Source organism: Lepidochelys kempii, chromosome 2 (assembly GCF_965140285.1).
Source record: "Lepidochelys kempii isolate rLepKem1 chromosome 2, rLepKem1.hap1, whole genome shotgun sequence".
NCBI lineage: Eukaryota > Metazoa > Chordata > Testudines > Cheloniidae > Lepidochelys > Lepidochelys kempii.
The window spans coordinates 259,785,296-259,800,210 of NC_136381.1; the positions used below are offsets into that span (position 1 = coordinate 259,785,296).

The following is a 14,915-nucleotide window of genomic DNA, read 5'->3' on the forward strand; positions in this document are numbered from 1 at the left end:
TCCTCTTTCCAGGCTATTCCTAGCTTCCAACTGGCCCAAGTTCCTGGGTTTCATTCCCAACACTAAGGTGGTCACACTCCTCTCTACCCAGAGTTTCAGGCAGGCTGTGGTCCCTGTTTGGGTCCTGTCTCCAATCAGGATTCCAGCTCAGCCTCCCAGGCATCTCTCAGCCCTCAGCCTAAGGGAGAAAGCTCCCTTTACCTCTCACTTGGTTCTCTTCCCTTGACCCTCCCTTTAGGGTCTGGGGTAGCTGCCACTTGCAGGCCCTTCCTTGCAGTAAGAACTCCTGCTGTCCCCTTATTCAGGATCTCCCAAGATAGGCCTCTCCTCCAGACAGTTTAATACGGAATGAAAGTGTTCTGTCCATTGTCTGGCTTGTTTCTCATTAGTGTTCAACATCTGTTCCTGAAACCCCCTGACAGGCGTCACCTGTGATAGTCTGGTTCTTCCCGAGATGTCTTCCACTATTCTACAGAGCTGCTTAAAAAGTTTCCCCTTTGTGCTGCTGCTTCTGCCTCTGCAGCTTTCATGTGGCCCCAGGTGTTTCTATTTTGCTTGCATCTCTCCTTTATTTCTCCGTCCCTCTGCAGCTTCCTTTCAGAGCTCTACTTGTGTCTTGCACGGTTCTTTTTTTCCCCTTCAGAGCTTTCCACTCAATCACTGCCTGGATTCCAGCTGTATTTTATGTCTCTTTCTTCCACCCTGTTCAATGGCCCATTACTTCCTCTGCTGTCTCAACTGCTGTCTTCTTCCACTTTGACCATTTGTCTTCCAGACTATCATCAGCCTGGTTCGGAAAAACACTGGAACAATTGCTAAGTGCAATCTTGAATCTGATCTCTGTTTCTTGGCCCTTGAGCTTCTCTACTGCTGCAACAGACTTTTTGTCAGTCTTTGTGATCTTTCTGAGTTTAAGCAGTAATGCGGCCACTAAAAGATAATGATCTGAGACAACACCTGCTCCTCTGCTGACTGACATCCCATGATCTCCATGTCAGCTTGTGAATCCTGAAGACACTTTCTCCTTTGAACTGGACTAGGAACGCACAGACTTTCTGTGAGGAACTGCAAAGAAATCATAGAATATCAGGGTTGGAAGGGACCTCAGGAAGTAACCTAGTCCAACCCCCTGCTCAAAGCAGCACCAATCCTCAACTAAATCATCCCAGTCAGGGCTTTGTCAAGCCTGACCTTAAAAATATCTAAGGAAGGAGATTCCACCACCTCCCTAGCTAATGCATTCCAGTGTTTTACCACCCTTCTAATGAAAAAGTTTTTCCTAATATCCAACCTAAACCTCCCCCACTGCAACTTGAGACCATTGCTCCTTGTTCTGTCATCAGCTACCACTGAGAACAGTCTAGATCCATCCTCTTTGGAACCCCCTTTCAGGTAGTTGAAAGCAGCTACCAAATCCCCCCTCATTCTTTTCTTCCGCAGACTAAACAATCCCAGTTCCCTCAGCCTCTCCTCATAAGTCATGTGTTCCAGTTCCCTAATCATTTTTGTTGCCCTCCGCTGGATGCTTTCCAATTTTTCTACATCCTTCTTGTAGCATGGGGCCCAAAACTGGACACAGTACTCCAGATGAGGTCTCACCAAGGTTGAATAGAGGGGAACGATCACGTCCCTCCATCTGCTGGCAATGCCCCTACATATACATCCCAAAATGCCATTGGCCTTCTTGGCAACAAGGGCATACTGTTGACTCATATCCAGCTTCTCGTCCACTGTAACCCCTAGGTCCTTTTCTGCAGAACTGCTGCCGAGCCATTCGATCTCTAGTCTGTAGCAGAGCATGGGATTCTTCCATCCTAAATGCAGGACTCTGCACTTGTCCTTGTTGAACCTCATCAGATTTCTTTTCGCCCAATCCTCTAATTTGTCTAGGGCCCTCTGTATCCTATCCCTACCCTCCAGCGTATCTACCTCTCCTCCCAGTTTAGTGTCATCTGCAAACTTGCTGAGGGTGCAATCCACACCATCCTCCAGATCATTTATGAAGATATTGAACAAAACCAGCCCAAGGACCGACCCTTGGGGCACTCCACTTGATACTGGCTGCCAACTAGACATGGAGCCATTGATCACTACCCGTTGAGCCCGACAATCTAGCTAGCTTTCTATCCACCTTATAGTCCATTCATCCAGCCCATACTTCTTTAACTTGCTGGCAAGAATACTGTGGGAAACAGTGTCAAAAGCTTTGCTAAAGTCAAGGAACAACACGTCCACTGCTTTCCCTTCATCCACTGAGCCAGTTATCTCGTCATAGAAGGCAATTAGATTAGTCAGGCATGACTTGCCCTTGGTGAATCCATGCTGACTGTTCCTGATCACTTTCCTCTCCTTTAAGTACTTCAGAATTGATTCCTTGAGGACCTGCTCCATGACTTTTCCAGGGACTGAGGTGAGGCTGACTGGCCTGTAGTTCCCAGGATCCTCCTTCTTCCCTTTTTTAAAGATGATCATGCCCATATGGAAATTACCCCAGCAGTTGGGTGGGAAGTTATGAAAAGGAAATTATCTCGGAAGGGCTGGAATGTTAAGACAGTGGAACTGAGCACCCTTAATGAGCCAAAGGAGAGTGGTCTAGCACAGGGCAGGAGTCAGGATATCTGAGTTCTATTCCCAGCTCTGCAATCATGGGCAAGTCACACTCCCTTGAATGTTGAGTTGGAATCTTCCTCAGATAGTCTAGGTGGTGGAAAAGACTTCCTAAATTCACATCCCGCTTCAGAGTAACTTTGCAGCACAGGGAAGGCAGAATCTGACGCTTGGATCTGAAGCATCAGGTGCCAGAAGAGACTGAATTAAATTTGCATATTCCTGAAGGATACTCATAAAAATAGTCAGGAAAAAAAGAGGTGCAAGGGAGAACTCCAGTATGAAAAAGTCAGTGTTTGGAAAGTTCAGAGTAGGTGAACCTGTTCTCTAGGGTGATGATAGTTACAAGTAGCTATTAATGTGGTTTCATTCCAGTAAAACAGACTATTAGTCATTTTCATGTACTTACAGTGCTGAACTACAAGACATGTTCAAGCTGGGAGGGTTACAAGTGCTTTGGAGGAAAGGATTATAATTCAAAATGATCTGGACAAACTGGAGAAATGGTCTGAAGTAAATAGGATGATTTTCAAAAAGGACAAATGCAAAGTACTCCACTTAGGAAGGAACAATCCATTGCACACGTTCAAAATGGGAAATGACTGCCTAAGAAGGAGTACTGTGGAAAGGGATCTGGGGGTCATAGTGGACAACAAGCTAAATATGTATCAGTGTAACAATGTTGCAAAAGAAAAAAGCAAACATCAGTCCGGGATGTATTAGCAGGAGTGTTGTAAGCAAGACATGAGAGGTAATTCTTCCTCTCTACTCCATGCTGATTAGGCCCCAACTGGAGTATTGTGTCCAGTTCTGGGTGCCACATTTCAGGAGAGATGTGGACAAATTGGAGAAAGTCCAGAGGAAAAACAACAAAAATGATTAAAGGTCTAGAAAACATGACCTATGAGGAAAGATTGAAAAAATTGGGTTTGTTTAGTCTGGAAAAGAGACGACTGAGAGGGGACATGATAACAGTTTTCAAGTACATAAAAGGTTGTTACAAGGAGGAGGGAGAAAAATTGTTCTTCTTAACTGCTGAGGATAGGACAAGAAGCAATGGGCTTAGCACTACCTTATTTCATTAGTAGTCTCACTATATAGAGTTAGCAGGAAGTGTTGAGCATTTCAAGCCCCCACTGACCACAATGGGATCTGTGGGTATTCAGCAGTTTTGAACAAAAAGATTAGACACCTATACTTAGGTACCCAGACTTGAACATGTTCGTGATGAATCTTTATCAGGGACAGAACCCACAACCTCATGCTCCTTATCCCAGGCCACCTATACGTGAACTAAAGGAGAATCTCCATTCTGTACAGCAGTATTAGGAGCGATCCTTGCTGGACCAGCCTTTAGAGGGTGATATGTACATACCAGATCTGTTCATTATCCTGTCACTCTTAGGCAGGCATCTCAAGTAGCTCCTACCTTAAGGGCCAAAAGATGTATTTTCCTTAAGTTTTCTATCATGTGAAGTGCGGGTCCATTCAGCGGATGAGGAGGAGCTAACTTGAGTCTGATCAAACACGTCAGGAGTGTCATGTGAAGCTTGCTATCATTAAGTTTCCAGAGATGAATAATGACACAAGTATAATGCAGGAAATAAAGCTCCAGCCCATTTACAGTTTTAGTACTTTAGGATGCTGTGGCCAACACAGGACAGTGTTTTATGGCTCTTTGGTGAATTAAGTTAGAGAAATAATCAGGTAATAACAGAAATCGCCTCATAAAAATTATACAACTATATAAAACCTTCAAGTTGGTTTGATGGAGCATAATCATTTAAGGGCCAGCGAGATATTTCAAAACATAAATTAAAGGCATCTTAAATGGCAAACATCTTTTTCTTTAATTATGCTTGTTATACACAGTGTGGTCATATTATCCTCAATCATATTTAGGGCAACGGAAAACTAAAGAATTTTCAACTGAGTTTAAAAAAAAAATAGATCAAGGCTATTATTTCTTGAAATACAGAAAAGTTGGTTAACCCAGAAATAAGAAAGCTACCCAAATAGCATCCCATTATCCAATGTAGACAGCTTGCCATGCAATTCTGATCTCATTTAGAAGGATATCTGAAAAGTGTGCAGGCTTGAAGCCCTCTTTTTCCAGCCTCTCTGCACAGCCTCAATTCAATTCTGCCACAGACTCACTGAATGACCTTAGTGTAAAGTTCCTACCATGATGGGGGCCATATAAGTACTGGAACAAGTAGTGGAGATTCTATCTATGAGGTCTCTCACAGAAGCTACCAATTTCCATGCAAGAACTGGATGAAAAATGATTCACTTCCTGACAACACAGCTCCTAAACTGACCAAGGATCCCTGTGCCTTTTCCAATGGGCAAATGGAAAAAACAACAACTGTATTTGTAACTCTTCTAGCCTCTCCTGGTCTAGGGTGCTATAGGCTAAGTCTTATTGTAACACCGGCAGACCCCAGTTGTTGGTGGGTGGGATCAAACCTGGGAACCTCTGGAGCTAAATGCCATATAGCGCTTAGCTAAGGCTGTAGAGCAAACTTATTAATCAAGCTCTCCCTCTCCCACTCCCCCCTGAATGGGACAGAACACCACACTCAGAAGATGTGGGGGTTACATTATGGTCAGTCCTAATCTGAAAGTGGATTCTCGTTATGGCTGATGATTCATGTAAAGACTGTGCATTGTATGTAATAGTGGGTTGAGAAGATGAATCATTACAATTCCATTGTGTTTTTGAAGCAATTGCTAGGTGGAAAACATTTGTATCCACCCAACACTAGTTCAACAGCCATGGGAAATGATTTTTAGGTCTGGCAAAATGTACATCAACTTTATAGTCAGAGACTTTAATCTTAATTTTGTTGGTTACAGTTGGAAAATACAAGGAATAATATTTGAGGAGAATCTTGACATTTGGCTATACCTTAAAAAAGCAATAAGCCTTTTAGCTAGGAATAATCCAAAATGTATTCATTGAGGTTTTTTTGCTTATATTTATTCAGTGAAACCCCATCAAAGACATAAAACAAACACAAAGCTAGCTCGAGGCTGTTATTTGTATGTATGTAATTCTTGGCGTTCAGTTAAGCACATCCTTCCAATCATTAGCAGGAGATAGACAAGTCCAGACAATGTGCACTAGTATTACCGCCATGGATCTTGCATTGTTGACAACAGGGACTAAGTTAATTTTGAATTGAGTTTAGTCATCTTGTTGTGTTTTACACAGATGATTTTCTGACGGGGTTTCTATTTCAGGTCATCACAATTAAAATGAAAAGCATCTTTCCCCAGTCATTCTCCTCCTTTACTGTGGATTCCATAAGTATGGAGAGCAATGCCCTGCAAATACTGGGGCAGATTCATCCCCAGCATAATCAGCAGAGTTACTCCAGGGATCAAATGCAGCCCATTATGTAAGAGCTTTGTACATATTAAAAGACAACCATATGGTTTGACAGCTGGCTGACAATGTCCTCAGGAAAGCTGAAAATAAAGACTTGTGGAGAAAATCCAGCTATTGAAAATGGAAAGTTTTGGAAAGTGGAGTTAACTGTGGCTAAGGCGATGTCAGAGAGTCAGACGTTACAGATGGAAGAGCCCGCAATGGGTTATTTAACCCACTCTCCCTGCCAACCTGAATTATTCAGCCCAGATGTCCATGGCTTCCACAGTTGTACTTTCCAACTGTACCTTTGTGAGACCATTTCACAGTCTTAATAGCACGCATGGTCAGGAAGATTTCCTGATAGCCCAAATGAGTTCTTCCTTTTAAAAACAAATGTCAACCCATTTCTCCTACATATTCCCCCTGAAACCAAGCTAATAATTCCTCTTCCTTCTTGGCGGTTACACCCTGTTTGTAGACAGTCATCAAGTCCCACTTCACCAAGTTAAACTCTCCTCACAAGTTAACCACTGATATGGCAATGGGAGTCTGGATCCCATGCGCAACTCAGTGGAAGTGAGTGCAAGGATCTGAGGGGAGAATTTTGCCCTCACAAGAAGTAGCCCTAAGACACTCCAGAGCTAAAACTAAAAAAGGGACCAAACTATATTGAAGTATCAAGTGTCCACACTACACATGAATCACCAGCCCAGGGAAACTAGACTGAAAACAGCTTACTTGTAAACCCATCATAAGGAAAATAAAAGCAGAACAGTAAAGACTGCTTGGTTAATTCTCTTTCTTTTGGCGTATTCAGTGTTGTGCGAGAATCTTTTCTCTCGAGCTGGGTCTGCATTTGCAGAGTAAGGGCACCAGTCCATCTCTGGCAGCATGAATGCTATGAAGCAGTAAAGCAAAAGATAAGAACACAGCTGGGATGAGTTTTTGATTTCGAAAACTGACAGATTAGCTCCCTTCCTTTGGCTTTAATGTTTCCGACTGAAGATAAAGGAATCATTTTGGGTTGAAATTTCTATCACATGAACCACCACAGGTTCCATTTACACTAAGACTCCTGTAAGCTTCTCAGGTAGCATTATGGGGCCTTAAAAATAAGGCATACATTCATTTTACTGCCAAAGTGGTGTAACGGGACTTTCGCATAAACGAGAATCAAGCCTCATATGCCTAGAATAGCCGCACTCTGCATTTACACAGCACCTTTCACCCAAGCTGCACAGAATACTTTACAACAATTAATCCATTCTTTTAAATACCATCATCCAGGATTGTTAATGTTATTTTACAGATGGGGAAGCTGAGACAAAGAGGTTAAAGTTCCTCTAGTCCTGGTTTTTGAAAGCACCGGATAGGCTGGGATCAAGCTACTTCAAAGACCACCTGTCCCATCACAGTCCTCCAGGACAGCTGTTATCCACAGGCACACTTTCCTTGCATTGGCAAAGATAAGACCCTGAAGGTATGTCTACATTGTATCGTAAACCTGATTCTAGGAGATCCAGGCTTGTGGACTTGGTGCTTCCAAACCCACATTTGAGCACCCACGCTGCACTGTATGTCCAGGTTTACAATTCCTGGACCCAGGTCTCACAGCTGTGCTAACATAGCCAAACTGCACTACTCAGACCTTCTGACTTGGGTCTGTGGCTTGAGCTGCATCCACACTGCAAAGTGACAGGGCTTGGACCTGACTCTCAGTGGGACCTGGGTCCTGACCCCACTCCCAGGAGGGTCTGAGGACCTGGGTCCTGGGCACTTGCTGACACAAATCAGACTGATTTGTGTGGACGGAAGAGGGCTTGGGCTCAAACTGGAGTCAGACCCTGGGCTTAGTGGGCAGTGTAGACATATCCTCAGAGGCAAAAGGTATCTTCAATGGCAGGATCCCAGCTGACCCCTTTCCAGACTCTCAGGAAGCCAGGCTGAGTTTGAACCCGACCAGAGGAACATAGGATGGGCAGGGACCTCCTGGGTCACTGAGTACAAAGCACTACTATTGCAGACCACCCTGTCATATAATCCCATTCATAAAACTTATCAAGTTCATCAAGATACATCTGTGTCTTATCACCATGTTCATGTCTAAATGCAAAACCTCTCCCCACCTTCGATAAGGTCTTCAAACAGTAACGGCATCTTTCCAAGACCAACACGCAGTTGGTTGCTGGCGTTCTCAGCTCCAGCCGCATGAAGATGTCAGCCCTTTAACTTGCTACCACTTTTATTCAGCACACACTCCTCTGTTGCCAGAGCATGACAACTTCAGCTCAGCACGTGCTGCAGCAATTTTCCAACCTATGACCCCGGCTTCACCCCTGTATTCAGTGCTGAGCTGGAGCCGGTTCACACCAGTTCACTGGAACCGGTTGTTAAATTTAGAAGCCCTTCTAAATTTAATAACCGGCCAAAAGTGGCGCCTTAGGGGCTGGAGCACGCACGGGGAAAATTTGGTGGGTGCAGAGCACCCACCGGCAGCTCCCCACCTGGCCCCAGCTCACCTCACCTCTGCCTCCTCCCCTGAGCACACCGCCCTGCTCTGCTTCTCCGCCCTGCCCCCAGATTTCCCGCAAATCAGCTGTTTGCGCAGGAAGCTGGGGGGGAGGGGCTGAGAAGCAAGCGGCGACTTCGCGCTCAGGCCCAAGGAGGCAGAGCGGAGGTGAGCTGGGGCAGGCGCGAGGAGGGCCACCCGTGTCACAGCAGGTAACCTGGGGGACGCGCAGGGGAACCGCTCCCCGCCCCAGCTCACCTCCGTCTCCCACGACCCCCTCGTGGGATGAGGAGGGAACCAGTTGTTAAGATTTTGGCAGCTCATCACTGCCTATATTACGGAAATCAATTGAGTTGCTGCACCACTGTCAAGCAGTTGTAACTGAGTGGAAATCCAGTCCTATGACAGGTAACACTAACCACTGCTCCTCAGCCTAGTAAGGGGCAATGAGACAAGCTGAGGATAGCAGAGAAGATTCGGGTGGCTAGTCTCATGTGAATGCATGTCATAGCTCTCATTTGTAACAACAGGCCCAATCTTGCAAGATGCTCAGCAAATACTAACTCCAAATGAAATTAGTGGGGCTTGAGAGTTATGTGCACCTCGTGAGGGAGGCTCATATTTTAGCAGGATCAGACCCAAAGGGAGATTGAAATAGGAAATTGTATCACATAAAAGGATCTTGCACTCCCCACTGTATACTATTCTTGGCAGGTTTTTCGAAGCCTTGGAAAAAACTGCAACATCTGTAGGCTAAAAATAGGAACCAAATCATGTTCTTTCAGTTGTTTACACAGGTGCCGTCCTCCCCACATGATATATTTAGTTGGGTTCTTTTTATTTTTGGAACAATTGTGCATATAGGATCTATGGCTCCAGTCTGTTACTGGCAATTCCAGGAGACAGAAGGTGAGGGCAGCAGCATCCTACCATAATTGCCACAGCTGGAAGAATTGTCTTGATTTGATTATTTCTTACAAAAGGTGAGGAGTTTGGACTTAAAGGGCTTTTTTTTTTTTTTAAGTTGTGGATGGGGGAAAGTTCCAGCGGCTATGAAAGTAATCATATCAATAATGCACACTCCCTGCATTTAAGACACTGCTACCCAGAACCCATGCTCTGCACAAAGGAAGGGTTGTTATAAATATATTCTAATTTTGTTTTACAGTGAAGTTAAGAAGAAATCATCAGCTGGCAGAAACGAAGAACTGTGTAGAAGGCAATTAAGTAATGTAAGCAACACATGATCCTCTGCAGTATTTCCAACCACAACATAGCTTTACACTTGCACACATCTGCAGATTTTCTAAAAATCTAAGAAAATAATAAAATAAAGACTTAATCCTTCTAGAGTGCTTTTCCTCCATGGAGTCTAAATTCTTTACCCAAAGTAGATCAGCGTCATTATCCCCATTTTAGAGATTAGGAAGAATTGAAAGGACTTACCCTAGGTGGTATAGCACATCAATAGTAGAGTTAAGACTAGAACCCAAGTCTTGCAGTTCCTAGCCTTAGGCTTATTCCGTGAGGCAAATTACTCAGAGTCCTGATCTTGCCAACACTTACGCGCAAACCTCCTTTTACTCACTTGAGCAGTCCTATTGAACTCAATGGGACGACACTCACTAGTAAAGTTTAGCAGGCGCATAAGTGTTTTCAGGATCAGTGTCTAAAAGCATGGAAGCCAAATTTCCAAAGACCTATAAAAATGGACCCACAGTATTCACAGTCATACTAGGTTATGGACAGAAAAAGACACCCGCCCCAAAAACAAGTGCTCAAATGCAAGAATGCTCATAGTTATGCCCATAAAAATTGTGAGTGAATTTTAAGGGTCCTTCAAAAACATAGCCTTTAAATAAAGTGTCACAGAAATCAGAAGAGCTGGTCAAAATGTTTTAAAATTAATTGAAAATAATCTAAATTCATCAAAACTCTAGTTTCAACTACCCTGTCTCCAAACAAAAAACCCTAGAACATTTTTAACAAAAGTGATCCAAATAGTTCTGGTTTTTGATCAACTCTCAAAACCCTGTTGGTTCACCTGGTATCAATGCAAGTTTGTGCCACAAAGTACACTTTGCAGTTCTTTGCAGTTAATTTTAAATGCTTCCAGATTTGGGGCTCCTACAGTCATGTGGCAAAGATAAAGAATCACAGAAAGAGTTGCTTTCTCCTAGCACTCACCCAGTGGTGGCTGGTGAACTTTGGGGCAAGTGGGCCACTGCAGAAACCCTTGGGGCTCCCCCACACCAGAACTCCCCTCTTAGCCCCAGATCTCCGGGACCTCTTCCCCCTAATTCCCATGCTGCTTAGCCATGGCAGTCTCTCTCCTCCCTTCACCCTAACTTCTCCCTTCTCCCAGACCCTGGCGCTTACTCCCTGACCCTTCCCCGCACAGGCTTCACACTTCCCAAACCCCCTAAGCCTCCCCCTGCCCTCCTCTGGGTCAGGAGTGACAGATTTACCAGCTCAGCAGAGTGGCTTTTTGCTTGTCCATCTGGCCTTTCTTCCTGCTTCCCCAGGGCAACCCCCAGCTCCTTGTCAATTTGTCCTCCAGCTTCTCTTCCCCCACAGGCTGTGAAGGCAAGGACTGATCGGAGGCAAACCGCAGGGATGTGGAGTGGAGTCTGGGGCACTGGATTCACCACCCAAGCCACAGGCTGCAGAGACCGTACAACGCATTGAAGTGTTACACTCCAACTGCCATGGGTAGACAGAGTATCTATTCTGTGTTCACAGTTCACAGCCCCCTGCCCACACACACGCCCCGATACCCATGTGTGCTTTTGCGTATTTTGGTGGGGGATGGAGCCCCAACACCCTCTGTACAAGAGCTGCCACTGCATGGAACAAGGGACATTTGAAAAAGGAAAACAAATTTATCACTAAAGTGATTCTGTCTCTCTCCTCACTCTACAGCTCCTGCCTAGAACCTTCTCCAGCCCAGTTCTGGCTCACTTCCTGTTACAGATTTAAAGAAACCATATTCCTATCCTTACACACTACCAGGTGCCTTGAGAAACTATTCCAGAGCCTAATAGAAGAAGGCTCTAATGATAAAGTTTTAAAGCCACCAATTCAATGGACAAAGGCCCTTTGGGAGACACCCAGATAGGCACAATTACAGTAATTCCACCAAAAGAATCAGGGAAATGCACTCAGCAGTAGTTAGGTGCGCTGTTAAAACCTGTGTGTGTAAGTACTTGATCACAGCAGCCATGCAAATACACCCAGTTGTGGTGTGCGTTGACATCCATAAATAGTGTGAGCAAAGATGTCTGAAGCATTAAGGAGATTTTTACTACAGCATTTAAAATACAGGGCACCTTCTTGAGTCTGGCAGAAAACTGCCATCTCTTACGATGCTGGAGGGCTCTCCTGACAAACAGAGTCAACAATGCCTTGCAAGACTCATCTTCCGCTAATGAATGAAAGCAATCTGTCTTGCTATTGTGCTAAAGATTCAGATATACACAGTAACCATGCCACTTTAGCTATTAGCACACCTCACCGTAATTCACAATTCCCCACTGCATTAGCGTGTCTCCAATACACACAAGGGCATCCTATTATTAAACTAAAACCCGGGAAAAGAAGTCAGCAACTTATTGTAGCTGGTGTATTCCTCATGCCATTACCTCTTCCCATTGCCTCACTGTAAACAGTTGAAAGCCAAAGAACCATTCTCGGCACTCTCAGCTTTAACCTACGATCTTTCAGAATCTATTTAACCCCCCAACAGAGCTCTAGCCTGAGAGTAGTTTTGATAGTCCAGATTCCCACACACGCCTGCTCAAATCAAGTCCACTTTCTTGGTCAATACTTGCCAGACACAAAGAGTCAACTAACTAACCACCACCACAAGGAATCGGTAATATTTCCCTAATTCCTTTGGTTTTGTTTTATTCCATGATTATTAGGCTAGGCGACAATTTCAAAAGTAGAAAGGTCTGGTGTGGGAACGTGCTGAATTAGCCCACTCCCTAGTCACTGTGGTTGTGCTGCTCTCCCCGTCAGCGCTGGCCCCTTTTGGCCTGTGTCAGTTCCTCACACAGGAGGGAAAAGTGGCTTTCTGCTGCCAACATCTCCATCCCTCCCTCCCCCTACTGGACTTTTGCCACTAGGGATCCTCCACTAAGATCGGTTCCTTTGCTCCCCCTACATTGCTACCCCATCATGACCGCATCTATGTAGGTCCACGTGGCTGTTCCCAAGATTCATTCCGGATAAAGTCCATGTTACTTATTTCTATTTGAACAACAACAAAAACTTTATTGGCCCTAATGTAAATGTAAGCGGGGGAATAGTCCCACTATTGTGGGGAACTTTCTTGGCTTCTGCACTACCCCGTTGAAGTGGGCTAGCGAAAGGATCTGAGTCCTCGCTCCCACTTCCTTTACCCCGTGGCCTCCCTGCCCTTGAGGACCCCCCTTCTACTCTCCTGCCTGGCAGAGTCCTCGTAACCCCAACAAGGCTGGGCCCAGGATTCCGGGGGGGCTCGACCCCCAACCCTGCTGTGGTCACCTAGGACAGGGGCTAGGGTGTCCCCACTCCGGGGTACGCTCTCTGCACTGGGCACTTCTCTGACCCACTGACCATTACATACAAGTTAAAGCAAATGCAAGTTATTTAATCAACAATTAATTTTAAAAAGAATAAGGAAAAATGGGAAAGGTTAAAGGAAACACATCAACCCGCTCGGTGGCAGGGAACATCACAAACAGTGTCTCTGGAAGGTCAGGGCAGTTCACAGTCTGTTCCTTGTAAGTCCCAGGCCTCCTGCTCAGGCCCTGGCTGTGCTGCAGGGATGCTGCGGGTTGGACACTTGCTCTGGTGGTGGCCACACGTTCTCAGGCTTTAGGTGGCAGGGCCCTTCTTCCCAGCGTTGCCCTCGCCCTGTTGGGGTTACCAATCCCCCTCCGAGTCTGGCCTGCAGAGCTTCCTGGCTGAGGCGACTCCCTGTGCTGGGCCCGCTGCCCAGGGTCCCCCCTCGCTCTCCCCAGCTGCTCACGACACCCGGCTCCGGACTGCTCCAGCCCCAGCTCCAGCTCCACTCTGCTTCAGCATGGCTGCTGCTCAGCCTCCAGCTCCCTGGGCTGCTTCTCTGGCCCCTCTGGCTCTGGTTGCTGCAGCCCTGCTCCTAGGACAGGTCTGCTCTGCAGGCTGCTTCTGTGACTCTGCTCCCAGCACTGACTTGCTTCGTGGGCTGATTTTCTGGCCCCTCTGGCTCTGGTTGCTGCAGCCCTGCTCCCAGGACAGGTCTGCTCTGCAGGCTGCTTCTGTGACTCTGCTCCCAGCACTGACTTGCTTCGTGGGCTGATTTTCTGGCCCCTCTGGCTCTGGTTGCTGCAGCTCTGCTCCCAGGGCAAGTCTGCTCTCTCTGGGCTGTGCCTCTGGCTTTGGGGCTGCAGCTCTGCTCCCAGGACAGGGTCTGCTCTCTCTGGGCTGCTTTTCTGGTCCCTCTGGATCTGGCCCAGCTCTGCTCCCCAGCTTAGCTTGGGCCCCTGCTTTCTCCTTAGCTCGGCCCCACTCTATCTGACCCAGGCAAATCCAGCTCACACGGAGGACGGGACCTCCCTGGCCTCCTGACTCCTTGATTAGCCTGCCCACCCTGTCATTCAGGCTGACCTGGAGCATTGGCCTCTCCCCATTGTTCCTGGGGACTATCAGTCTCAGGGTCCTGGTTTCCAATAGACCCTTCCCCTTTTAGTACTGGGAGCTAGCAACTAAAACACCCCCACTGAATGTTAGTAAGGGGGCAACAGTCCCCTTATATAAAGAACAGTTACTCCCACAGAAACAGTAACCCTCCACAACAGTCAAATTCCTGGATCCCTAAGGAAGATTCAGAAAGACAGATTTTTAGAACAATATTGAGCCTTGATTTAACCATTCCATCACTTGAAGATGGGATCTCTTTCTAAAAAGATATGCCTTAGCTCAAACAGATGTTACGGGTTTGATGCAGAAATTACTAGTCAGGGAAGCTCTTTCACGGGAGGTTTTCAAAAGGAGGCTGGATAGCCATCTGTCTTGGATGGCTTAGACCACAACAAATGCTGCATCTTGGCAGGGGGTTAGACTAGATGGTCCCTTCTAACCCTATGGTTCTATGATTCCATGACCTGTGTTGTGCGGTCAGACTATATTAGCGGTTCTCAACCTATTTACCATTGTGGGCTGCATATGTGGCCCTGAATATGTTATATGGGCTTCATCCAATACTATCTCTATGGCCCTGAGGATACACATGGGCCGCATCTCTGTGTTGATTGGGATGGAGGTTGAGAACTACTGGATTAGATAATCACAATGACCCCTTCTGGCCTCAACTATCTACAAGTCTCTGCCTCACAACTTTTCAAATCATAACACTGGGAAGACTGTGGAACACTTGCTGGCCCCACAAAGGTCCCCCTT

The 14,915-nt window shown here is 46.0% G+C and overlaps 1 protein-coding gene and 1 long non-coding RNA gene across 5 annotated transcripts in view; one reads left to right on the plus strand and one right to left on the minus strand.

The window, feature by feature from the left end:
* The window catches only part of CRHR2 (corticotropin releasing hormone receptor 2), a 246,297-nt gene that overhangs the window by 116,374 nt on the left and 115,008 nt on the right, over positions 1 to 14,915 (minus strand). The gene's annotated exons all lie outside the window — the stretch shown is intronic.
* On the plus strand, positions 7,300 to 9,769 carry LOC140907849 (uncharacterized). The gene is made up of 3 exons (XR_012157657.2): positions 7,300 to 7,463; positions 9,357 to 9,475; positions 9,661 to 9,769. It is a non-coding gene; the product is annotated as an uncharacterized LOC140907849 (long non-coding RNA).